Source organism: Sciurus carolinensis, chromosome 9 (assembly GCF_902686445.1).
Source record: "Sciurus carolinensis chromosome 9, mSciCar1.2, whole genome shotgun sequence".
Classification (NCBI taxonomy): Eukaryota; Metazoa; Chordata; class Mammalia; order Rodentia; family Sciuridae; genus Sciurus; species Sciurus carolinensis.
The window spans coordinates 43851242-43878647 of record NC_062221.1 but is presented as its reverse complement, the minus strand read 5'-3'; the positions used below and the strand labels follow the sequence as shown (position 1 = coordinate 43878647).

Below are 27406 nucleotides of genomic sequence, written 5' to 3'. Positions count from 1 at the left end.
GACCAGTATTTTCTTTCTTCAGTTTTTAATATTCTTCCCCTGTTATCTCTTCCTCTTTTCTCTTTTTCTCTCACTCCAGCCCACCCCAGCTCAAAAGGACAATGATATTTTATCACAAACACCCAAGGAAAGACTTGGAAAATGTCTCAGCTTCATTATCTCCAAACCACAATTGTCAGGAACTAATAGCAGAAAGAAAGACAAGGTATACTTTAAACTATAGCTAGTCTCAACTGAATGCCCAGGAAAAAAAGGACTTTCTAAAAGTTATCAATCATCTATTTCCATAAATAAAGTGACTATTTTCCTATTGAAATGATCTTCTTTTAACCCAAGACTAATGCTGCCTGACACTCTTAAGTAACTATCTGTTTATTGAGTGCTACTTCTGAGTTAAGCACTGTGCTAAGCAAAATACATTTTGTTGTTTAATCCTTACTCTAATGCTATGAGATCAGTGTTAGTAGCATTACTGTCATTTCTAAAATGAGAAAATTGAGACTTTTAGTTGGCTAAATAATTTGCCTCACATCAAAAAGTTAGGAAAAACATCAAATTGAAACACATATCAATCTCATGTTAAAACACATGGTCCTAACCCCTGTATGATGCCTTAAGAATTCTTTTATGTTTTTAAATACTTTTATTTCTTCAAATTTGTTATTTGTCAGGAGTGACTGAAATAAAAAATACAATTGAGTCCCATCATTATCACCATCACCATGGAAAAAACTGGTCAGATGAATATTATTGCTTCCTATTTTCCACAAGTAAAACAGTTGCCACTGATAAACAGCCAAGAGTCTGCCCAGAATGCTGGACATATGTTATATAATACAATATGCTGTTCACAGGTGGGGGAAGACCTAGAAAATAACTTAAGTGAACTTCTTGACTTCATCATACAAGACAAGCACAAAAGCACCACCCGTGCCTCTGAGAACACTGGACCATGCACCCTTGAAAAAAGTTTTGCCTCCTGCATCACAAGCAATCTTTCTCCAGCAGTCAATTGTGCCTGTGTACAGGATCTCAGTTCTTTGCACCCTGACTCCATCATTCTGTGGCAGTGAATAGTATCAACTGGATGGAAATCAACCCAGCAAGGGCAGTGACAGACTATGTGATCATCCAGCTGTTGAAGATGTGAGTATTTTTGGGATCTGGAAGCATTCCCTTTGCAGTGTCATAGATACCAAAGTAGGCAGCTCGGCAGATGATAATACCCTTCACAGACACATTAAAGCCTTGGGACAGCCCTTAATCCCATCAGATTTGTAGATCTCAACCAGGCAGTCACTGAGGCCTTTGATTCTCTTTCAGCTCGGGCTTTCCCCATCCCAACTGCTAGACATGTTCCGGCAAAATCAAGAGGATACACAAAACTCAAGGATGTGGCCCCTGCAGTACCACCTGATGCCAGGTTCCCTGCAAAGTAGCAACCAAACTGGGTCCTCTTGTCCACACCACCCAGGAAGATCTGCTTGTATTTATCCTTGAAGCAAAGTTGAGAGCCTGTGTGGGGAAGTATCTGATGACATTGGCCGGGTTAACACGCCAGAAGGACAGAACTCTCTGCTCCTTGCAGATAAGAACCACACAGTCTGTAATGCCCTGCTATTGCTTATCTGTGGTGATTCGCTTGCTGCATGCTGTACCTGCAGCAGCAGCTCAACCAGCTCCATGGTCTTGAAGATGGCCACTGCCAGTTCACCAGCCAGGAAGTCCTTGGCTAAGGACACAGCGGCATCTGCAATGTTGGAAGAACAGGAGGGGGGCAACTGAGGGACAGGACTGGACTAGGAACCAGCTTTGACTCCCTGGCTCTCACCTCAAGAATTTTTAAACAGCTTTCAAAATATATTTTAAGACAAAGATGAAAACAAAATTATTGATCAAATGAAATAGACATTTGCCAAAACTTAAAAGTGGAGCAAATATGCTCCTCTTCTTATATATAGAATTTCATGATGTATATAAAAACAAGAAAAATTCAGTGATTTTTTTGGGTCACATTTTAAAGCAATTTTCTAACACTATATCACTTTCCAATTGCTAAATAATTCTGTAAGTGTATTTATAATATAGAATATTTTATTGTATGATACTAATATCATGCCTATGGAAATTAACAAAAACCCTTTAATTTAAAATGACCAGTCAATATTCAATTTTATTTTGGGATTAGAAGTAATACTGCCACCAATATTTATAGAACTAGAGACCCAATGAGAGTCACATACCATAATTAAATATTTAAAATTTCATATTAAATATTAACCACTAAACATTTAAATATTTAAATTCTATAAATCAAGCTCATATATTATTAGTTAAATTATATTTATCCTTGTACTTTGACAAATATACCTTTTATAATAAATAAACCTGTATTAGCTATGGTTTTTATAAATTGAAAGTTTAAAAAATATCAAAGATAATCAAAACTATCCCTTGGTTATCTGGTGAGGTTTTAATGTGTAATAGACTACAAATAAACATAATTCACAGTTTAATATATTATTACATAAATTTATTTTTTCTTCATTTCATTGCAATAGAAACACTGATATTTAATTATAATGATCATGATTTAATATAGTTTATATTCTGTTGATGGGAATAATTTAAATAATTAAAAGTAATTTAATTATTTTCAAAAATATACAGAACTTTTAATTGGTGCGTGATAATTAGGCATAAATTAGGACTCGTGATATATTCATATGTGCACATAGTGTAATTTTGTTGATTTCTTTCTGCAAATAAATGGAAGGAAAAGCAGTAGATTAGGGGAAGAGGAAGTACCAGGGAATGAAATGAAGCCCATTATATTATATGCATTTGTGAATATGTCACAACAAAACCTGCTATTATCTATAACTATAATGTACTAATAAGAACTTAATATAAATATATAAAATTTGAATATATTTCACTATTTGTCAAAATTTTAAATTAAAATTATTTTTGTGTCTTCCAAAGAGTTATTTTCTTTGAAAATATTCTGTCAGCTATTAAAATGTGTTAAAATTAATGACTAGTAAAATTTAAATTCACTATTTAAGGTGTGATGTTTGCATTTTAATTTTTGAAAATTAATGGAAACTTTAAAAAATAAAACCACAACTACTTTCAATTCTTGTATTCAGTGTCCATTTTACTACCAATGAAAGAAACTGATATTATACTTCATCTAAATTACCTCTCAATATACATGTATGTGTGTTTCAAAGTAAATATAATTGATTCCTTATTGTAAAATCCCTCAGCTATCATTATGCAACTGTTTAAGTTTCATACTATTTTTCTAGTATCTCAGAATCATGAACTTGAAAAGGAAAACAAACAGAATAAAGGACTCTCTTCACTACTGAAAAATAATACTTCATCATACTGCAAAATCTGTTGTGATCTCCTGGTCTGGAAGGAAGCATTTGACAAGGTAAGGAAGGTGTCTTTTGTTCCTATGAGGCCTCTCTGCCTCTCAAATCCTTCTTGTACAAGAAAGCAGTGTCAATTTCTAATGTTGATGAAGGCAAAATCCTCAAACCTTTGCCACACTTGTAGGAAGTCTCCTATGATTTCTGTAATATAAGGTTAAAGATATGAAGATTTTCCCTGGAGTCTGCATGGAATTGATCACATGTCATGTTGTACTGGTGCAGAGTGGCAGATTTCAAGTGACAGAGGTCTTCACCTTTTTCTTTTTTCTTTTGTATGTATTTTGTATTTTTGCATATGTTTTTGCTGTAAAGGAAAATCTAACTTGCCAGTCAGGTAAGGATTTAGGTATCAAAGATCATTTTCTTTTTCTTTTTTTTTTTAGAACGTTTGCCTTTTAAAAAGAAATTTAGATGTCAATAGACTTTATTTTACTCATTTATTTATATGTGGTACTGAGAATCGAACCCAGTGCCTTACACATGCTAGGCAAGTGCTCTACCACTGAGCCACAACCCCAGCCCCAAAGATCATTTTTAATGCCAAAGGAGTCGCTGTTGAAGAAGAAACTATTTTCAAAAACTTGGATAAGTCTCTCCATATTGTTTCAAGTTTACCCTAATCAGGACTTCCATATCTGATTTACTTTTGTCCAATTTGTTTGGCAATAGTATACAATATTTCAAGCCCCATCTGTACTTAGCCAACCCAGAACCGTAAATCAGCTACAGAGCATAAGGTCCACTGGGTCCCATCTAACCCTGGACAATCAGACTAAACTATACTCCCGATATAAGAAAAGAAAAGAAAGAAAGCAGTTCATCACAAATTCTATGCAATCTTGTTTTCCATTAGACCAAGAATACTCATCAATATAAAACCAATAAAGGAGATTTTAGGAATGGGAATTACTCTGAAAATTTTGCAAGCTTATGCTTAAAAAATAAAATTAATATAGAAAGAAGACATCCATTCTCCATTCCAAGGATGGGAGATTTATATGCACCAAAGGAAAATAAATGTGTGTCAAATGGCTACTTAATCCTTGTCCAGACAGAATTCAATCAGGGCAAGGTGCCTGATCAAATTGCTATGGTGATCTATCGAAGTTATAAATATGACAATTCCCACAACAGAAAGAAAAATAGTCTATTGATATATAAAAGAGTATATGGATATTGAATGAGATAAACAAGTTACAAAATTGCTCTATTTCAGAGTATAGGTTAACACCAAAAGCTTTATATTGATAAAGAAATCCTATTAAAATATGTGCATGTATACTAATAAACACACACATACACTAGAATGTTTGAATATGTTTGAATAAGCATACCAGAAATCTTATATAAATTACCTGGATTGTATTAAATGCAGTGCAAGTAATTAAGCAGATGAAAACAACAATTTAAAAAAAATGCTAAAATAATATATAAAATTTGGAACTAGATGAATTGCATAATTATATAATAACTGAAAATGTATGACTTTTAAAATGGGGATATCTTAAATTGTAAAGTAAAATAATAACAATAAGTGAAATTACAAATCTTCCTTAAGTAATAAATGCACTACTTGTAAGTAAAGGAGGAGGAAATAGAATGCAAAGAAAAAAATCTTTTTGAATGAGTCAGTGACAATTAGGGTCCTATATACACCATCACAGTTCAGAACACCAAAATATTTCTATCAAATGTTTCCAAATTTGAATTTCAAGAAACCAGAAGGAGAGCATGAGTCACTGAGATGCTCTGCTCCAGTATCCTTCATGTTTTAAGTACTAGAAAATCCAGTTTGCTAAACTCAGAGGAGAACAACAAAAAAACCCTAATTTCCTGTAAACACTTTCTAGTGAGAATAGGGAGTTGTAATTGTTCTACACATATCATTTGCACCTATACCAGAGATCTTATGCATAAAGGGAGGCATTTTAAATTAATTAATAATATAATACCTGAAGTTTCTTTTCCAATCAGAGTTTGAAAGTTATAAAAGACTGCTGTTCCCACACCAATTATAAAAAGAACAAAAAAACAGATAAGCTACAAAATTAATTTTTAAAATTCATCACAATAAAACCTAAAAAAAAAGACTAGTGTTCAGAAAGTGTTTAATCCTTCACAGAGGAGAGACAGTAAGCTACTGAGGAAGATATATGTTATGAGAGAGATCCTAGAAGGAGAGAAATAGGTACTAAACACAAATTTTAAGAACGGTTAAGAGCCACGCATAGGCTGACATGGTAGATGATAATTGGGAGGGATTCTATGCACTGCACCCATCTGCCAACTTTTGTACATGGACATTCACCAAGTGAAGAGAGTAGGGAGATGGTGCCAAAAATTTAGAATTACGAGATAGCCCCTTTGGGGTGTGCACAGCCTCGTTCAAGTGCGAAACGCCTTCAAAGTAGGTTGTCTTGGAGCAGAAGAGCAAGCAGAGAGAATGTTAACATCTGAGGAAAGTTGGAAAGAATCAGAGCGCTCTCTCTCTCTCTCTCTCTCTCTCTCTCACACACACACACACACACACACACACACAGAGAATTACAATTTCACTTTCAATTACCAGAGGGTGAGGACGAGTCAGAAGAGCTAAAGTGAAACATGAAGGCATTCTGTGTCCTCATAGATTATGGATCTGCAGCCCTCCAAAGGCTAGTGGAGGGATGACAGGTGTGAAAGAGGTCTTCCAAGGATCAGAAAGCATGGCACAGAGCTTGTGAGCAAAGACAACTCTCCAGAGACCCCAAAATCTGGAACAAGGCTAGAAATTAGGCTACCCCACAGTTCCAAAAGCTGGTGACTCATTCTGAAGCCTGGGCAGATCTCTTGGAGTCTTGACAGTGCTCTGATTCCAAGACCAGTAGAAGGGAAACTCTCCATTTAATCCTCAGAGCATTTAAAGACAGTGGAAAACTAAATTAAATTAATGTTGAAATAAAGCACAACCCAGGACAACTATACATCATATCAACTCAGTCTCTATCAGGTAGGCAGATTAAAAATAAAGTAGATATTATTACTTTAATTTTTACTATTCTATTACACAAAAAAAGTCTTTCAAACAATGAAAAATTACCAGACAGACAAAAAAATTTGTGACTAGAAATAAAATTGTACATAGAAGTAAATCCGGACATAACTCAAATGTTGGAATTACCCAACAAAGACACCATGATAAAAATGTTAAAGAACACAGTTTATACGGAAGTCAACAAGCATAAAGAATTGAGAAATTTCACAAAGATATGATAACTGTATAAAAAAATTCAAGATCAAACTGTTATGTTTAAAAGAAGCATACTTTGAAAACAAAGACATGAGCAAACTAAAAGTGAAAGAGTAAAAAGAACACACAATGCTAACACTAAGCCACAATTGACCCCATTAATATAAACAGACTTCAAGAAAAGCATAACTAAGATAAATGGGGAAATTTTGCAGTGGTAAGATACTCATTTTAACATAAAATAACAATTCTGAACATATTCATGTTTTACATATGTGCATATATATACATATATGCATATAATATATATATATACCTAATAACAACATTAAATATATAATAATAACAAACTTTGAAATACATACATTAAAAATTATTACTAATGCTGGATATGTAGCAAATGCCTATAATCCCAGCTACTCAGGAGGCTGAGGCAGGAGAATAGCAATTTCTAGGCCAGACTTAGCAACTAAAAAATGAAATGATATGAAATAAAAAGGCCTGCGGATGAAGTTCAGTAGGAAAGCTCTCCTAGGTTCAGTTCTCAGTGTCCCCCATCCTCAAAAAAAAAAAAAAAAAAAGAAATTGTTATTACTTAAGGGAAAAATATACATGTACACTATCATAATTAAAGGTTTTTTAGGTGGCTAGATTAGTAATCCATATTTGAAGGATAAGAATGAGTAGAGATAGGTCTGATGTGAACACTGCTAATAACCAATTTGACCTGACGAGTATTTATAGACCACCATCCCCACCACCTGCAGATTCTGCATTCTGATCAGGATATTCACCTAGATCAGCATTTCTCAGTCAGAGGTAATTTTGCCTTCTAGTGAACATTTGGCACTATCTGGAGACTTCTTTTGTTCATTACAACTGCAAATGAGTAACTGGCATCCCGTAGATAGAAACTAGAGATTTTCCTAAACATTCTAAAACACAGAACAGTCTCCACAACAAAATATTATCCTATTAAGTATTTCAAAGTTAAGAAACTAGAACTCACAAACCATATGATGATCCAAGTCTCAACAAATAACAGATATTACAAATTAACCAAGAGTATAAAAACTAACCACAATGTTAAAATAGAAATAAATAAGTTACATAGAAAAATCCTCAAATATTTAGAAATAAACCAGCCTACATTTAGATAATCCTTGAGACAAAGAGGAGACTAGAGGAAAATTTTAAAAAATTTAGACTAACTGATAATGCAGATAAAATATTTAAAAATGTGTGGAATATAGATAAAGGAGGGAACTTAGAGGGAAACTTGTAGCTTGAAATGAAGAAAGTTGCATACAATGTTCCAAGTTGTTCCTTTATGAAACTAGAAAAACAGAGAATAAATAAAGTACGTAGAGAAACTATAAATAATAAAAATAAAAAGATAAATAAATTTAATACAGGACATGAATAATGGAGAAAAAAACAATATCCAAAGTTAATTCTTTCTCTATCCATTCATCGGTAGAAGGGCATCTAGGTTGGTTCATAGCTTTCCTATTGTGAATCGAGCTGCTATGAACATTGATGTGGCTGCTTCACTGAAGTATGCTGATTTTAAGTCCTTTGGGTATAAACCAAGGAGTGGGATAACTGGGTCAAATGGTGGTTCCATTCCAAGTTTTCTGAGGAATCTCCATACCGCTTTCCAGAGTGGTTGCACAAATTTGCAGTCCCACTAGTAATGTATGAGAGTGCCTTTCTCCCCACATCCTCGCCAACATTTATTGTTACTTGTATTCTTCATAATTGCCATTCTGACTGGAGTGAGATGGAATCTCAGTGTAGTTTTAATTTGCCTTTCTCTAATTTCTAGAGATGTTGAACACTTTTTCTTATATTTGTTGACCATTCGTATTTCTTCTTCTGTGAATTGTTTGTTCAGTTCCTTTGACCATTTATTGATTGGGTTGTTTTTGTTTTTATTTTTGTTTTTGTATTGGTGTTAAGTTTTTTGAGTTCTTTGCATACCCTGGAAATTAATACTCTATCTGAGGTTTAGGAGGCAAAGATTTTTCTCCCTCTCTGTAGGCTCTCTCTTCATGTTCTTGATTGTTTCCTTTGCTGCAAAGAAGCTTTTCAGTTTGATATCATCCAATTTATTAATTCTTGATTTTACTTCTTGCATTTTAGGGTACACAATGGAATATTACTTGGCCATAAAGAAGAATGAAATTATGACTTTTGCCAGTAAATGGATGGAGCTAGAGACTATCATAGTAAGTTAAATAAGTCAGTCCCAAAAAGTCAAAAACTGAATGTTCCCTCTGATATTTGGATGATAACCACACAATAAGGATAGGGGAAGGAAGAATAGAAGTTCATTGAATTAGACAAAGGGGAATGAAGGGAAGGGAGTGGAGATGGGATTAGAAAAGAGAGTAGAATAACCAGACATAACTTTCCTATGTTCATATGTAAATACATGACCAGTGAAACTCCATATCATGTACAACCACAAGAATGGGCTCCTAATTAGAGTAAATTATACTCCATGTATGATAATATGTCAAAATACACTCTACTGTCATGTATATCTAATAAGAACAAATTAAATTTTTTAAAAAAACACAATTTACTCCTTGAAAAAAAGTTACTTCTTAGGAAACACTCATGAATATGAGAAATGGAGGCTGCATCATTATAGTCAATAACAAGATAATGTGGAAGTATTTTAAACAAGTTTATGTCAGTTAATTAAAAAACTTGTTAAAACAAATTCCATAAAAAGTAATTTTGCCAAGAATAATTACATAATAAAATAATGTTAATTTTTTCAAGAAATTGCATTTGTTATCAATTTCTCTGTATTAAACCTCTGTACTCATATGGCTTCTCTGACGATTTACCAAACTTGCAAGAAATAATAACAATTTTACACACTTTGTTTCATAGTAAATAAACAACATTCTGCATGAATATAGATGCATAAATCCTTAAGAAATACTAGAAAATCAAATTCAGTAGTAAATAAAAGGACTTTAGAGCAAAGAAAGGATAATATATTGTGACTAAGTTTTACTATAGGAATGAAAAGTTGGTATGACAGCTGAAAAATCAATCTCTTAATATACCATATTAACATAATGAAGAGAAATCCTATAAGATCATCTCAACAGATAAGAAAAAATATTTGACAAAATTTTTGCTATCTTCATGATAAGTTTCCAACAAATGAAGAAATCTTCAAGTTATGTGCTTTTCTTCAAAAAAAAAAAAAACAAAGAAAGAAACCAAAAAATCCTAAAAAATCTACAGTTGACATCTTAATCAATGGTGAAATATTTATCATTTTCTTCTAAATGTGAGAATAAGCAAGTATATTCACTTGCATCATTTCTATTATATTACAGCAGGAAGACCTTGTCAATGCAATTAGGCGAAGAAAAAATAAAGAACATAAATATTAGACAACTTACAATTTGTAGAGGATATGGTTACTCTCATAGAAAACTCTATGGACTCTAGAAGAAAAAATTCTATTAGAAATAATAAGTTAATTTAGCAAAGGTACATGTTACCAGGCCTATATGTGAATATCTTTTTTTATGTTGCAAGGAAAAATTTTTAAATTGAATTTAGAAAATTAAATTTATAATGGCATCAGTAACATTAAGTATCTGGGAAACTATCTAATGAAAAATGCACAAAGTATCTAGGATAAAAACTGCAAAACATTGCTGAATGAAAGCAGAAAACATCCAAAGGAATGGAGAGATATACCATGTTCCTGCATTAAAAGACTTAATATGGATCCAAGATGGCAGACTAGAGGGTGACTGCATCTCCTGTCGCTCCAGAACCCAGGATTCAAGAAGGGGAGGCATTGAGAGACTCAGACTAAAATAGAGGCACGGGGTGAGTCTCCCCCACCGGGTGAAGCTCGGCCTGGGCGGCAGGCTCGGATAGGGCGGCTTATCAGAGCAGGGCAGGGCAGCTAGAGTCTTCCCCAGGCAGCCCTGCGCACTCCGGCGGTGGGCTCCTCCCACATGGTCAGCTTCTCCAGCTTCTCAGAGCAGGCCCCCCAGTGAGAGCCTTTCTGCACAGAACCAGCTCCAAGTCCCGGAGCCACCTCGGTGAGCTCCGGCCCCAGGCAGCTTCAGGGACCAGGACAAGGCAGCCAGGGACTTCCCCAAGCAGTCCGGCTTCCTCCGGCGGGAGGCGCCATTCAAGGCTAGCTTCTCGGAGCAGACCACCCAGTGAGAGCCTTTCTACACAGAGTCAGCCACAAGTCCCCCAGCCAGCAGAGAGCTCCGACCCGCAGGCAGCCTCTGAGACAAGGGCAGGGCAGCCAGAGACTTCTCCAGGCGGCCCTGCCCCCTCCAGCCTCAGGTTCTTTCCACAGGGCAATCCAAGATGGCAGACTAGAGGGGGACTGCATCTCCTGTCCCTCCAGAACCCAGGATTCAAGAAGGGGAGTCATTGAGAGACTCGGACTAAAACAGAACCATGGGGTGAGTCTCCCCCACCGGGTGAAGCTCAGCCTGGGATGCAGGCCTGGATAGGATCAGGGCAGGGCAGGGCAGGGCAGCTAGAGTCTTCCCCAGGTAGCCCTGCTCACACCGGTGGTGGTCTCCTCCCACATGACCAGCTTCTCGGAGCAGGTCCCCACAGTGAGAGCCTTTCCACACAGAGCCAGCTCCAAGCCCTGGAACCAGTAGCGGGCTAGGGGCAGCTTTCTTCAGAAGCACTGCATTATCAAGTTCCTCCAAGACTTCAGGCTACTGAAGGCTGGGAGGTGATACACTGGAAATCTACAGGGACAATATAAGCCAATAGAGGAAATCTGCAATATCTCAGATGTCAGGATTCCACTGACATCTGACCAATATGAGAAAACAAGGGAAGAAAATGTCCCAAATAAACCTAGATACTATATCAATAAAACCCAATGACAGCACAGCAGAAGAAAAGTCAGAAAGGGAGTTCAGAATGTGCATAATTAAAACAATCAGAGAAGCAAACGAGGAGATGAAAGAGCAAATGCAGGCATTGAAGGAGGAGATGAAAGACCAAATGCAGGCATTAAATGAACGCACAAATCAACAGTTAAAAGAGCAAATAAAGGAAGCAAGAGATCATTTCAATAAAGAGTTAGAGATACTGAGAAAAAAACAAACAGAAATCCTTGAAATGAAGGAAACAATAAACCAAGTTAAAAACTCCATAGAAAGCAAAACCACTAGGATAGAACACCTGGAAGACAGAACCTCAGACATCGAAGACAAAATATTTAATCTTGAAAACAAATTTGACCAAACAGAGAAGATGGTAAGAAATCATGAACAGAATCTACAAGAATTATGGGATATCATGAAAAGGCCAAATTTAAGAATTATTGGGATTGAGGAAGGCTTAGAGAAACAAACCAAAGGAATGAACAATCTATTCAATGAAATAATATCAGAAAATTTCCCAAATCTGAAGAATTAAATGGAAAACCAAGTACAAGAGGCATATAGGACTCCAAATATACAAAATTACAACAGACCCCACCAAGGCACATTATTATGAAAATACCTAACATACAAAATAAAGACAGAATTTTAAAGGCCACGAGAGAAAAGAATCAAATTACATTCAGAGGGAAACCAATAAGAATATCAGCAGATTTTTCAATCCAGACCCTAAAAGCTAGAAGGGCCTGGAACAACATTTACCAAGCCCTGAAAGAAAATGGATGCCAACCAAGAATCTTATACCCAGCAAAACTTACTTTCAGATTTGACAACAAAATAAGATCCTTCCATGATAAACAAAAGCTAAAGGAATTTACAAAAAGAAAGCCGACATTACAGAACATTCTCAGCAAAATATTCCATGAGGAAGACATGAAAAACAACGATGCAAATCAGCAACGGAAGGAACTAGGCCAAAGGAATAGCCAAATAAAAGAGAAACCAAATCATGTCAAAAAACCAAAAATGAGTCAAATGACTGGGAATACAAATCATATCACAATAATAATCCTGAATGTTAATGGCCTGAACTCATCAATCAAAATACATAGACTGGCAGATTGGATTAAAAAGAAAAATCCAACAATATGCTGCCTGCAAGAGACTCATCTCATAGAAAGAGATACCCAGAGACTACAGGTGAAAGGATGGGAAAAAACATACCATGCACACAGCAAAAAAGTGGAGTATCCATCCTCATTTCAGATAATGTGGACTTCAAGCCAAAACCAGTCAGAAGGGATAAAGAAGGACATTACATACTGCTTAAGGGAAGCATAAATCAGCAAGACATAACAATCATAAATATCTATACTCCGAACATTGGCTCATCCATGTACGTCAAACAAATCCTTCTCAATTCCAGAAATCAAATAGACCACAACACAAACACAAATTGAATAAAGAAACTATAGATCTCAATAACACAATCAACAATTTAGACTTAACCGACATATATAGAATATACCATCCAACAAAGAACAAATACACTTTCTTCTCAGCAGCACATGGATCCATCTCTAAAATAGACCATATTTTATGCCACAAAGCTGATGTTAGCAAATACAAGAAGATAGAGATACTACCTTGTACTATATCAGATCATAATGGATGGAAATTAGAAATAAATGACAGAATAAAATACAGAAATTTCTCCAATACCTAGAGATTAAATAATACGCCATTATATGATGAATGGATAACAGAAGACATCAGGAGAGAAATTAAAAAATTCTTAGAAGTAAACGAGAACAAAGACACATCATATCAAAATCTCTGGGACACTTTGAAAGTAGTACTTGGAGGAAGATTTATTTCATGGGGCGCATTCAACAAAAGAAGTAGAAATCAACAAATAAACGACTTAACACTACAGCTCAAAGCCCTAGAAAAAGAAGTGTAGACCAACACCAAAAGTAGTAGAAGACAGGAAATAGTTAAAATCAGAGCCGAAATCAACGAAATTGAAACAAAAGAAACAATTGGAAAAATTAACAAAATAAACAGTTTGTTCTTTGAAAAAATAAACAAAATTGATAAACCCTTAGCCACACTAACAAAGAGAAAGAGGGAGAAAACTCAAATTACTAAAATTCGGAATGAACAAGGAAATATCACAACAGACACGAGTGAAATACAAAACATAATTAGAAGCTATATTGAAAATCTATACTCCAACAAAACAGAAAACCTTGAAGACATCAACAATTGCTAGAGACATATGAATTACCTAAACTGAACGAGGAGGACATACACAACTTAAATAAATCAATTTCAAGCAATGAAATAGAAGAAGTCATCAAAAGCCTACCAACAAAGAAAAGTCCGGGACCAGATGGGTTCTCAGCAGAGTTCTTCAAAACCTTTAAAGAAGAGCTCATTCCAATATTCCTCAAAGTATTCCATGAAATATAAGAGGAGGGAACCCTCCCAAACTTGTTCTATGAAGCCAATATCACCCTGATACCTAAACCAGACAGAGACACATTGAGGAAAGAAAATTTCAGACCAATATCCTTAATGAACATCGACGCAAAAAATTCTCAACAAAATTTTAGCAAATCACATACAAAAACATATTAAAAAGATAGTGCACCACGATCAAGTGGGTTACATCCCAGGGATGCAAGGTTGGTTCAACATCCAGAAATCAATAAATGTAATTCACCATATCAACAGACTTAAAGTTAAGAATCACATGATTATTTCAATAGATGCAGAAAAGGCATTCGATAAAATACAGCATCCCTTCATGCTCACAACACTAGAAAAAATTGGGGTAGTGGGAACATTCCTTAACATTGTAAAGGCCATTTACGCTAAGCCCATGGCCAATATCATTCTAAATGGTGAAAAACTGAAAGCATTCCCCCTAAAAACTGGAACAAGGCAGGGATGCCCTCTTTCACCACTTGTATTCAACATCATCCTTGAGACTCTAGCCAGAGCAATTAGACAAACCAAAGAAATTAAAGGGATACGAATAGGAAAAGAAGATCTCAAACTATCTCTGTTCGCTGATGACATGATTATATATTTAGAGGAACCTGGAAATTCCACAAGAAAACTTTTAAAACTCATAAGTGAATTCAGTAAAGTAGCAGGTTACAAGATCGATGCTCATAAATCCAATGCATTTTTATACATAAGTAATGAATCTTCAGAAAGAGAAATTAGGAAAACTACTCCATTCACAATAGAATCGAAAAAAATAAAATACTTGGGAATCGATCTCACAAAAGAGGTGAAAGACCTCTACAATGAGAACTACAGAACACTAAAGAAAGAAATTAAAGAAAACCTTAGAAGATGGAAAGATCTCCCATGTTCCTGGATAGGCAGAATTAATATTGTCAAATGGCCATACTACCTAAAGTGCTATACAGATTCAATGCAATTCCAATTAAAATCCCAATGATGTACCTTACAGAAATAGAGCAAGCAATTATGAAATTTATCTGGAAGAATAAGAAACCCAGAATAGCTAAAGCAATCCTCAGTAGAAAGAGCAAAGCAGGGGGTATCGCAATACCAAATCTTCAACTCTATTACAAAGCAATAGTAACAAAAATGGCATGGTATTGGTACCAAAATAGACAGGTAGATCAATGGTACAGAATAGAGGACATGGACACAAACCCAAATAAATACACTTTTCTCATACTAGACAAAGGGACCAAAAATATGCAATGGAGAAAAGATAGCCTCTTCAACAAATGGTGCTGGGAAAACTGGAAAACCATATGCAACAGAATGAAACTAAACCCCTATCTCTCACCCTGCACAAAACTCAACTCAAAATGGATCAAGGACCTTGGAATCAGACCAGAGACTCTGCATCTTATAGGAGAAAAAGTAGGTCCAGATCTTCAACTTGTTGTCTTAGGATCAGACTTCCTTAACAGGACTCCCATAGCACAAGAAATAAAAGCAAGAATCAACAACTGGGATAGATTCAAATTAAAAAACTTTATCTCAGCAAAGGAAATTATCAGTAATGTGAAGAGAGAGCCTACAGAGTGGGAGAATATCTTTGCCACTCATACTTCAGATAGAGCGCTAATTTCCAGAATCTATAAAGAACTCAAAAAACTCTACACCAAGAATACAAATAACCCAATCAACAAATGGGCTAAGGAAATGAACAGACACTTCACAGAAGAAGATGTATAAGCAATCAACAGATATATGAAAAAATGTTCAACATCTCTAGTAATAAGAGAAATGCAAATCAAAACTACCCTAAGATTCCATCTCACCCCAATTAGAATGGCGATTATCAAGAACACAAGCAACAATAGGTGTTGGCGAGGATGTGGGGAAAAAGATACATTCATATATTGCTGGTGTGGCTGCAAATTAGTGCAGCCACTCTGGAAAGCAGTATGGAGATTCCTCAGAAAGTTTGGAATGGAACCACCATTTGACCCAGCTATCCCACTCCTTGGCCTATACCCAAAGGACTTAAAATCAGCATACTACAGAGATACAGCCACATCAATGTTCATAGCTGCTCAATTCACCATAGCCAAATTGTGGAACCAACCTAGATACCCTTCAGTTGATGAATGAGAAAAGGAAAGTCAATAAAAAATGAGAAACCCAAGTTTTTAAATGGCAAAAGAAAACGTCTTATGCAGATAACATTTTAAAATAAAATAAATGCAAGTATTTATATGTCAGTGTATTTAAAATCACTTTCCATCAGGGAAATGCAAATTAAAACTGTTCAGAGATGCTGTTTCACAACTTCCACAGTGGCTAAACTTTTAAAGATGACATCTGTAAATGTTCTCATATATGGGAAGTAACTGGGACTCTTATTCTTTGTTAATGGGTATATGAAATGATATAATCATTTTGTGGAGTGGTTTCACAGTTTTTATACTATATATATGTATATATAATTTTTATACCTACATATATGTTATATATATGTATATATATATATGATCCAGAAATTTTAGTTCCAAATATTTATCTCCAAGAAATAAAAATTTATATTCACAAAAGATTTCTGCAAGAAAGATTATATCCACCTTGCCCATAATAGCTAAAACTGGAAAAACTGAAAATAAGCTAAATGTCCATCAAACGGAGAATGAATAATCAAAAACTGGTATATTTATATAAAAAGAAATAGCATATTATCAATACACATAACAACATGGATGACCTTTCCCCCCTGGGGATTGAACCCATTGAGCTGCAGTCCCAGTCCTTTTCATTTATTTTGAGACAAGGTCTCTAAATTTTGAGGGTCTCACTAAGCTGCCCAGGCATTTGCTACTGTGCCCAACTAACATGGATGAATCTTGTAGTCATTATGTTGGGCAAAAAGAATCCCTACACTATCGAGCATACACTAAATATCTGTACTTAAATGAAGTACCAGAAAAGCTAAACTAAGGATAGATAATGAAATCAGAAGTGACTACTCAGGGAAAGGAAGATGAGAGATGGAATCGATTGGGAAATGACATACAGAAACTTTCTGGATATAATGAAAATATTTCGGGTCTTTTTAGAGTGGTGGCTACAATGGTGAACACAATTGTCCAAAATAACTACAACGAATGCAAGATACATGCATTTGATAACATAATAATTGTAACAACAGTTTAAAAAAAAGATGTTTTTGTTTTCTCTGGGAATATTATTATTTTTAATGGAAAATTGTAGTCCTTATAGAATAAAGAGAAAGTAACTTGACCAATTAATGAAAACATTTCAATTTGAATATTCTGGAAATGTCTTTGCTGCTCACTTAAGCCCCACATTCCTTCATATTCTTTTCTTTGGCACTATAATAAAATTAAAAAATTAGGTTCATCAAACAAAGTAGATTGTCAAATGCTCTATCATCCCAAAGGCTAGTGGACAGTATTTATTCAATAAATGCTTACTAAGAGTATTTACTATAAAATATGGAAGAGCAGTCCTCACACTAAAACAGCTGGTGTCAAAAATATTTCCAGTTCTCAGAAGATGTGAAAATTATATATTTGTCAGCAAATTTTAAACTTGAGTTTTTTCCATTATGTCCATTTCCCTTTTCACCATATATGACTCTGTAAAACGTGGAAACACAATTTTGATTTGAATACTCTGCTGATTTCTGTCTTACAACCTAGAAGACTAAAAGGAGAGAACAGAAAGTAACAATACAATATGTTCTTTACTGGCCCTACCACCAAATACACAGGCATTCCACATTCATGTCCTCCGTCAATCCCCTACAGCTGGAAAATCAACCCTTCTCACCTAAAGTCATTTGCAAAACTGAGGGAAGAAAGAAAAGCCACTAAAACCAACTTGAACAGTGGGGAAAACTCTGTTGTCCTAATGTTTAATAAATATTTCTTAAATAACTTGAGAATGATTTGTATTTATAGTACAACCCACTAAAGACCTTATAAAAGTTTGTTCCAACTTGCTATTTTCTGTTTACAACAGAGGTTCAGATAGCTGACACACTAAAGTTTAATTGATAAAGCTCTTCCCTCCCCGTGCTGATGGAAGACATTCGTATTAATCATCATATTCCATCCTGCTGAGCCACGCATGGCCTCAGAATCTTTCTCACCACAGAACCTGTGACAGCCACCACCAATCAACAAGTGATCATGGTGAGATGAAACTATCTGCCATCCTTGTTCTGAATTTTCGTTAGTGTGACCTTGCTTGATCTGGACTCTATAAGCTATAAAATGTGGAGGGGAATATTTATGACGTAGATCAGAGTCGGGAGTGCAGTATTAAAACCATCATGGCATCTTCTGGCTTCAAATGACACAGAGACCATGAGAGTGAAAATGAATTACTATTTACTGGGCGCTTTGAGAGTACTTGGTGAAATCTGCTGAAAGCACACAGGGATGCATTATCATTTTCAAAAAGTGTTCAGTTGCCCAACTTTAGCAAACTGGGGTTTAGGGAGGAAGCATGTGAGTTTCCTAAAATAACGAATAATTTCAAAAAGATTATTTCAAATATCTGGAATCAACTTAATGTATTTATGATAAAAATCTTATTTTTAATGATTACTTCTTCTTTATATATATATATATATTTAGTTGTAGATGGACACAATACCTTTATTTTACTTATTTATTTTTATGTGGTGCTGAGGATTGAACCCAGGGCCTCACACATGGGAGGCAAGTGCTTCACCATGGAGCTACAATCCCAGCCCTACTGATGACTTCTTAATGGCTATTTCCTCCTGGAGATAGGTCTTCTAATATGCCTACCCCAGACTCACAATGTTAATATGTATTGGTAATTTAGAAAATTCAACATTTAGAACAAACATTATTATTTGTGTGCCAATTAATCATTGCTAGTCTAATTCCTTGCTCTTTTGCAACTAGATTATTTTTCTCTTTACAGTGATGAGTTTATTCCAGTAGGCCTCTGGTCTTCTAAGTAGAAACAATCCCTTGTTGCAAATCAGTACTGAGATTGATATTATTAAATAAACAAGCTGTGGTTGACTGTACAGATAAAGTGGAAAAGTCAAATGACAGTGATGAAGAGTCAAAGAAAACAATAGTCAGGAGAAGGAAGAACATGGATTCTGCCACTGGCATACTTTAGAAAATAGTTGCAATTGAATATTCAGGTAGAGTTCTTCTTCTTAAGTTCTCTAACGAACATTCAGAGAAACCTTTTTGTGAGTTGGGTGTAAACAGCTAAAAATACTTCAACTCTAGAATCCAGAGTGTAAGACACTAAATTGTTTCAAGATAAGAGAAATTAATATTTCCAGACTTCTCTTGTTTTGTGAGTTACAAATTGTACCTTGATGCAGTTAATTCACTACAATGAGAAACCTTTTAAAATTTCTCCCAGTACTTTTTTTTACAAAATTCCTAAGTCTAATAAAATACACTTAAAAATCTGTCAAATTTATGTAAAGAGCAAGAGATATTAAATTTTGCAGATCTGGATAGTCCAAAGTGGATATGCTAAGAAGATGACTTATAGGAATTGTGAGTAGTTATTTGGAAATTTTAATAAGGATTTGACATATGACTTTAGAGTTCTTAATATCTCCCTTTCATTAGGGCGTGCCTGGCTCATCATCACCAATATTCTCTTCTGGGCATACACACAGTTTTCTAGTCTTCCTTACAGAGAAGTTGGACCCAGCTGATCATTTGTGACTTCTTTGCTCCCAGATTCTCCCCTTTCCCTAATCGGATCTGCATTGTGGAGCACTGACTTCTGTAGCTTGTCTTTCCCAGGCCTGTGTTGTGACTTCAAGCTGGGTTTTGTAAATGAGAGATAGTGGTAGGGTATTAGGAGGTGAGAAGAAGAGACAGACCAAGATAATATTTACCAGTTACTGTATCCCCTGCATAACTCTAGATTTCACCAAACAGCCCCACCATGATTTCAGTTCCCAGTAGACAGCATGACCTAGACTCTGGTACCCATGCCTACCCCAGAAGAGGAGGGAACAGCTTCCTACTATTGCTAATCTCAGACTCAATGACCTCTGTTTGGCTTCTCAGCTCTTTTATCATGTTTATAATTAATATCCTATATTAAATTTCTTGTAACCAGTTGCTTAGTTTGGATCCTTAATGCAGTTTCTTCCTATCTGGTTTTGGAGCACCATGTTCTAACTTCTGATCAAAGTAACATAAGTGGAAGTAATGAGTCACATTTCCAATAAAACATTCCATTTATGATCTTCACTCCTTTTTCTCCCCTGCTCTTGGACTATGAGGACTTAGAAAGGAAGAGTCTTTATGCCTCTGGCACACAATATATTATTACATGAGAAGGAAATTAAATATTTTTAAATCTCTAAGTTCTCAGGGGTTCTGTTACAGTTTATACTGTATTTTTCTTAATTAATATTTGTGTTTTCCTGCTTCTTTCATGTCTTGTGATTCCTAGACTTCTATATTCATGTATAGCATAATTACTTTAGGGGTATTTTTTCCTCATGTACAAATTAGAGTTTAATGATATTTGCAAGTTAATGTAATTTTTGGATTGATTCTCAATAACTATCTCCAGGAAAAATTATTTAGAAGGTGAAGTTAAGCTTTGGTATAGTACATCTGTTTCTTAAGGTTAATCTTTCAAATTTTAGTGAACTCACCACATGCTAAAAGAACAAATCCTATTGTCACTTGAAATACATTGACAAACAAAATCCATTTTTTTCTCATAAATCAGTAAGCGTTGATGACCCAGTGCTGGTAGGATGACTCAGTCATGCTAGGGCTTTCTCCTTCCATCTTATTTTGCAGTCCCTGTGTTTTGTCCTTGGGCACTCTGTCAAAGGTGGCTCCCCACCACATCCACACTCCAGCGTCAGGGAAGAGCCAAAGAAAGAACACGTGAGGGGAGAGAGGTGGGAGAAGTTCATTTTATTCTAGATGCACAAGCCAGAAATTGTGTTTGCCACGTGGGCAGAACCTAGTCACGTTTTCTTACATAATAGCAAGGGAGACTGGAAGTGTGTCCAGCGGAAACTTCTGTTACTCTTTGAAAGGGGAGATAGATATGGGGATGGGAGGGGGGGAACATCTGCTGCTTCTGCTGTGGAGGCCTGCAAAGCAAATTAGATCAGGCTGTTAGAGGTTTCTGCACAGAAATCCAGCAGAGAAGGAATTCCTGGTTAAAAAAAAAAAAAAAAAAAAAAAAATATATATATATATATATATATATATATATATATATATATATATACATACATACACACACACTAAGACCAGGACACTGAAGAATCTTAATGAACAGTTAAAGCAGATTATAAAATGTTTTAAAATCTTATGTCATTGACATTAAAAATCCATCACATGATATATTACAGTTTTATAACAAATAGGGGAAAAAATGTTCCTAACAGTATGACACTGTTTTCTTATTTAGAATTTGAATTGTACATTCATTAAAATAATTTTTCTAGATTTACTTATACATACTTTTTAGCACATGTCACACTGCTGTTTCCTGTTTATGTGTAAAAAGTTCTTTGTTTTATTGCTGAATCATAGTGTACTCTTCCTGATGGCATTTCAAAAGGCAATTAAACTCAGTGTACTTAGTACTAATCGTGTGCATCACTCAGTTAAAATGATATTGTGAGCAGCCATGATCAACTTTTCACGTGAGCAGACACTAACTCCAAGTTCATTACCACTACCTGGCCAGCCATGATTATAAAACACAACCTAAACTCAGAGATGTTCAAATGTTAAAACCAAATATATATATATATATATTCAAATGAACAAAGGGAAGGAATTATGATGTACATTCTGTACCTTCATATTCCCCTCTCCCCACCTCTATTGATTTCTTAACTGTGTTTCATTTTAAGTACCCAGATTTTGTGAAGTAGCATATCATCTGCTTTTAAAGGGTTGAAATGTGCTTCTGTTTTGCAGGGAATGTTTACATAATAGTCATTTTATATATACTGTCCTTTGTTCCTATTTCTAGATGCCACCTATAAACACAGCATGGAACACCTACAATATAGTAACAGAACAAAAGTTAAATAATAATATCCTCACCTGTAAAAATACAATAATGTGGCAATGAGCAACTGAGAATCTGAGAGGACAAGGAGAAGCAAAAGAATACACAAGGAACTAACTCCCTCGTTGTACACTGTCAACAGGCAAGCTGTGCTGGCATTGACAGACCCGTGAAGCAGAAGCTTAATATATTCAATGAATCCTTAAATTTAACCAAGAAAACTAAAAGCAAAAGCCTAACTAGCAGAGAAATGTATTAGTCACCAACTGCAGCCTCTGTGATCAAGGTTCCCAGGTTCTATAGCAAGGTGTTGGTTGGAGCTTGGGTCATTTCAAGGCTGAACTGGAGGAGGCAACACTTCCAAACTCTCTCACTGAGTGAGGTCTCTGTTGGCTATTGTCAGAGTCCTCAGCTCCTTGCCACATGGACTTCCTAATATGACAGCTGGCTTCCCTCAGAGGAAACCAGCAAGAGAGGATGAGATGGGAGCCACAATTTCTTTGACACCTTTCTGGGAAGTGACATCCCACTGCTTTTGCCATAGCCTATTCATTAGAGAGAGTCATGCAGTCCAGTTCCCACTGAAGGAGAAAGGGTTACACGAGGCTAGAAGGCAGGGGTCACTGGGGACCACCTTATATGCTGCCCACCACAACGACAAAAATAATGTTTAAAGGAGTATATTTGATCTTTAAGCAAATCACCTGCCACTATTATAGACATATCTTCCTTTAAGTCATTATCATTTTACTTAACTGAATATATTTAGGAAACACTACTACATTATACTTTTTATCTTAATATCTAGATGAATAAATATGCATTCACATCCTCTCTGGCTTTGTTTGTACCTTGACCCCCTTCCATAACTAATACATTTTCCTCAGAACTGAGGATTTTGTGAATCTCTTCTATACAACTTACCTTGTATATCTTTTAAATTATATTTCCTTCACAAATAATATTTTCCTCTCTTGATTCTGCTTTCATAAAACTTTTTTGACTACCCATTTCTAACTTCTTCATTTCCATAGTCCATCCTACTTGACCAACCTGAAGCATCTTCTCTCCTAAAAGCATGATCAATTCCTTGTCACTTTTTTTTTTTCTTGATTCGGATTATTTCACATACCTGCGTGGATTTCCTTAATCCAGCTTCCTAAAAAGTACTCTAATCATTCCTCAAGGTCTAATTCAAGCCACATCTCTTCTTTCTAGGCCCTTCTCCATTTGCTAGCTAATAGAATAATGGTTTATGTCCTCTAAACCCTCATTTGACAATTAATCACACACTATTCTGTGACAGTACTTATATGAATCTAGCTTTCAAATTTCACTGTATTTAATATAAATGTAGATTTTAGTGCCACAGAAGCAGGAATTTGTTTTCCAGAATACTGAGATCATTTACAGTGCACCTAGAACATAACTGTCACTCAAAAATATCTGAAAGATTGACTTCCACAGAAATAAAGCTTAAAGATTTAGCTTTTGATCTGCTTTTAACCTACGAATATCTGAGGCATAACCACTCAATGAAACTTTTATGTATTCCAACAAAATTAAATTTTTATGAAGGATTCAAATATTTGTGAAATTTATTTCAAAACCAAAAGAACAATTAAAACCAATATTGAATAAAAAAAAAAAATCAAGGATAACGTTGTTGCAAAATCTACATCGAATTAAAAAGCAGCATTAGGAGAACCAAATTTAGCAACCAGTCTTTGTGATTTTCATTTTCACAACTGTGAGTGTTTAATTATGTAATGCAGAAATCCTTAAAGATAGGGGAGAAAAGCCAGGGGGCTAATCACAAAGGACCAGGAACATATAGCTGTAGAAGATTCAAAAATATTTAAAAATCTCCAAAACCAAAACTACAGCTTAATCCCATTCCCACTTATGAAGCAAATTTAAGTTAAAAAAGCAGTCAAGTTCTCTGTGCGAACCAGGCAGTGTTACAGCCTCACAGGAATGGTTGCATGTTACCTTGCTGATAGGATGACCCAATATGAGGCGAAAGAGAAGAAAATGATAGGTTAGCCATACTTCAGCTGTAAAGACGCCTGTAGGAGAGCTCCTCACACTAAATCTAAAAACCTTTCAATCTTATCTCTGCCACAAATTATGCTTGAACAAGTCACAGCAGGACACCCAGGATCTCAAGTACTTAAAGAAAACAGAGGAACATCGCAACAAGGGAAGCTGAAATTTTCTCTTTCCAAACATAATCTAGTTCTGAGAAACAAAAACCTTACTAGGTTACAGTGTGTTAAGCAAGGTGTCCAAGGGCAGAGAGTGACTCATTGGCAAGGCTAAGAATAAAACATGGGCTTTACACCCTAGAAAACTTCTATTTAAAATAAAAAATGAAAAAAAAACCTATGTGTAACTGAAAAGTTGTCCTGAATTTCTAAGTGTTTCACTGAAAAGTTATCTCTCCCATTCTCTCGATTTGAGCTAGGCACTTGCAAAAAAATGTTGTACTAAATAAGATGGCATTAACCCCAAGTTACAGAAGCCTTGAATTTAAAGAGTTGAAAGAAGAACTAAAAATGCAAAGGAAGAATTACTTGAAGTTAGGTTGAATTAGGTTGAAGTTTGTAATTTGTGTTATAGTTAGAGTCCTCTAAATATTTCTTTTGAGAGGATATTGCCATATTGTACAAAGAATGTAAGTTCTAAAAATCAGAAAATATGAGTTCAAATACCTGTACTTCACTATGAGATCAGGGGAAGTCACTTAGTTTGAACTTCAAGATCCTTACCTATAATTTAGGTTATTGTACAGCCAAAAACATATTATATGGTCAAACTCCAAAGCCTACATAAATATTAAGCATGTTTGGCTTACAAGATTTTACATTATTTTTCCTAATCCATGAAAGGTTAGGGGCTAATTCTAGGCAAAACTGTAAAACAGATCAAATGAAATCTCATCACTCCTCCATTTTACATTGTTTTCCCCCTTCATTATTTCTTATTCATGCCCACCCATATCTTATCTCTCTATAAAACAACAATAAAAACATAAATTCCCTCTCGTCTTCTATTACCTCCCCCCTTTTCCATACGCAACCAAGATGAGACGGTATCCATGCTTGCATATGCACATCCTGTATAGACACATGGAAATGAAGGTTTATAGAAGAATGGAAGCTCTGTCTCTCTCCTGGTAGAATTTTATCAGTGGACTCCAAAAGGCAGTGTCCCCATTCCCTTACTCTACTCCAGAAAACCTGCTACTGTGATGCTGGATCATGTGAAACTGAAGACATACCACAGCACAACAGGAGATAACTGGGGAAGTCAATGTTCTCACAGCCCCACTCCCAAGTAAGACACCAGCCACCAGCATATGCCCTATATCTACCTTCTACTTTATTTTTCTAAATTTCTCCAAGACAATTTCTGGAGACATCATGGACTTTAAAAGGAGTTCAACAGTAGAACCATTAAGGCATTTATGAAACAAAGTTGCCCAACATGAACTGTAGCCATTTTTAAACATGGAACTTCAAGAGGTATAAATAGCAATTGGATTTAAAATATAATTCAGCCAGATTTACATTCATAGATTGAATGACTAGCAAGGAGTATTTTCACTTTCTTGTCCTGGAGACATTCTAAATGTGTGAAAACAACTCTTTCTGCAATATGCCAGAAAATTAAATGAAATGGTCTGCAGTCTGAGAGGCTTGTCCTGGTGATGCTCTGAGATTTAAGAAACTGCAGATCCTCTAATATTCTTTGATTACCATTTTAAAAACATTTTAATAAGAACAATTACACACTCCAACCAAGACTTGTGCTATTCTTGTACAAAGAAATTTAATAATAGTATTTATAAAGACTCTAGAGGACCCAGCAATTTGTCTCTATCTCATAATGTATTTCCAAAACCACTTGCTTTTAAATTGGAATATGCATAATTTTGACTTCAGTGAAACTGCTTCAGTTATGGAATGCTATTAATACCACATTAATATTGTCAATATATTTGATATTTAGTATTCATGTGCCATATGGTGCCCTATTTTTGTCCAACTTTATAAGTCCCAACAAATATTTATGATCACAACTAAAGGTTGCAAATAATAAGAGTCTCATGAATTACATATGAACATTTATAATATTTTTCTTTCAATAGTTATTTTATATACATTTTACAAACCTCTTTCTGATTGTTTATAATATACTATAAAAAGACCACATCCATATCCTCCTGAAAATGTTCATGTACAATACATTCCCTCTGACATTATGACAATTTTTATTTTCATGTAATATTCCAACATTTTCAACTAATGTTTCAAACATGATGAGTTATGACAATTTAGAAACCATATCTAATTTTATGAATTTCATAAGATAGTCTTGGCAAACACTTGTCTTTGCAAACTAAAATTCTGATTTGGACATCTTATTTTAAGTTATGAAGTCCTCTTCTCTGGGTTCCTCAATTCTGTGTTCCTCAATTCTCAGGTCTCAATTACCCAGGTCCCTAAATCCTCAATTCTGAATTCTCCATGTTCGCAAATCCTCAGCTCCTCATCTGAAGATGTATAGTGCCTCTTCTCTGTGTCCCCTCCAACCAGCCTCTCTGGCCAGGAGTCCTTGGCCATTCCTCACTGCCTGGTACACTTCCACCTCGGATCCACTGCACCACCGGCTTTCTTAGCCTCCACATTAGCGCTTCTGAGCTCTGATGGAGAAAATCACACGACTGCTCAGATCAATTCCAATTTCAAGTTATGGCTTTCACATCCACTGGGCACTCACAACTGCCTGGCAAACCTGTGTGTCGCTAGACAGCGCTCCTCTCCCAGTCTCAAACTGGCAATTTCAAATCTTCTCCCTCTCCTAACACCTTCTACCTCATCTCCTAATCTGTCACTTTCAGCACCTGACCTCCTTCCTCCTGAGAAAGGGAGAGAGACAGAGTCCTCAGGCCCCCTGGTTTCTAACCTGCCCTCCTCCCTTTTGGGGCTGACCTCTAGTTCTGAACTCAGTCCTGGGGCCTCCTCAGAGCACTGACTCTCTCTCTCTGGCAACTTCAACACCCTCTCCCTGCTCACAGTTTTCTTCCCACCCACACTTACCCTATCCAAGAATCACCCATATTAAAATAAACTTTCTTGAACTTTCTTATTCTATGCCTGCTTACTCTCCTCCCACACATTTCCCAATTCTTATATCACACTCTATCCCCAAACTGCTAAAACTGCTCTTGCCAAGTCACCAACGATCTC

General features: G+C 35.5%; 1 pseudogene; it reads right to left on the bottom strand.

Moving 5' to 3' along the window:
• Positions 1-878: 878 nt before the first annotated feature.
• The window catches only part of LOC124993598 (ADP/ATP translocase 2-like), a 56078-nt pseudogene continuing 29550 nt past the window's right edge, over positions 879-27406 (bottom strand).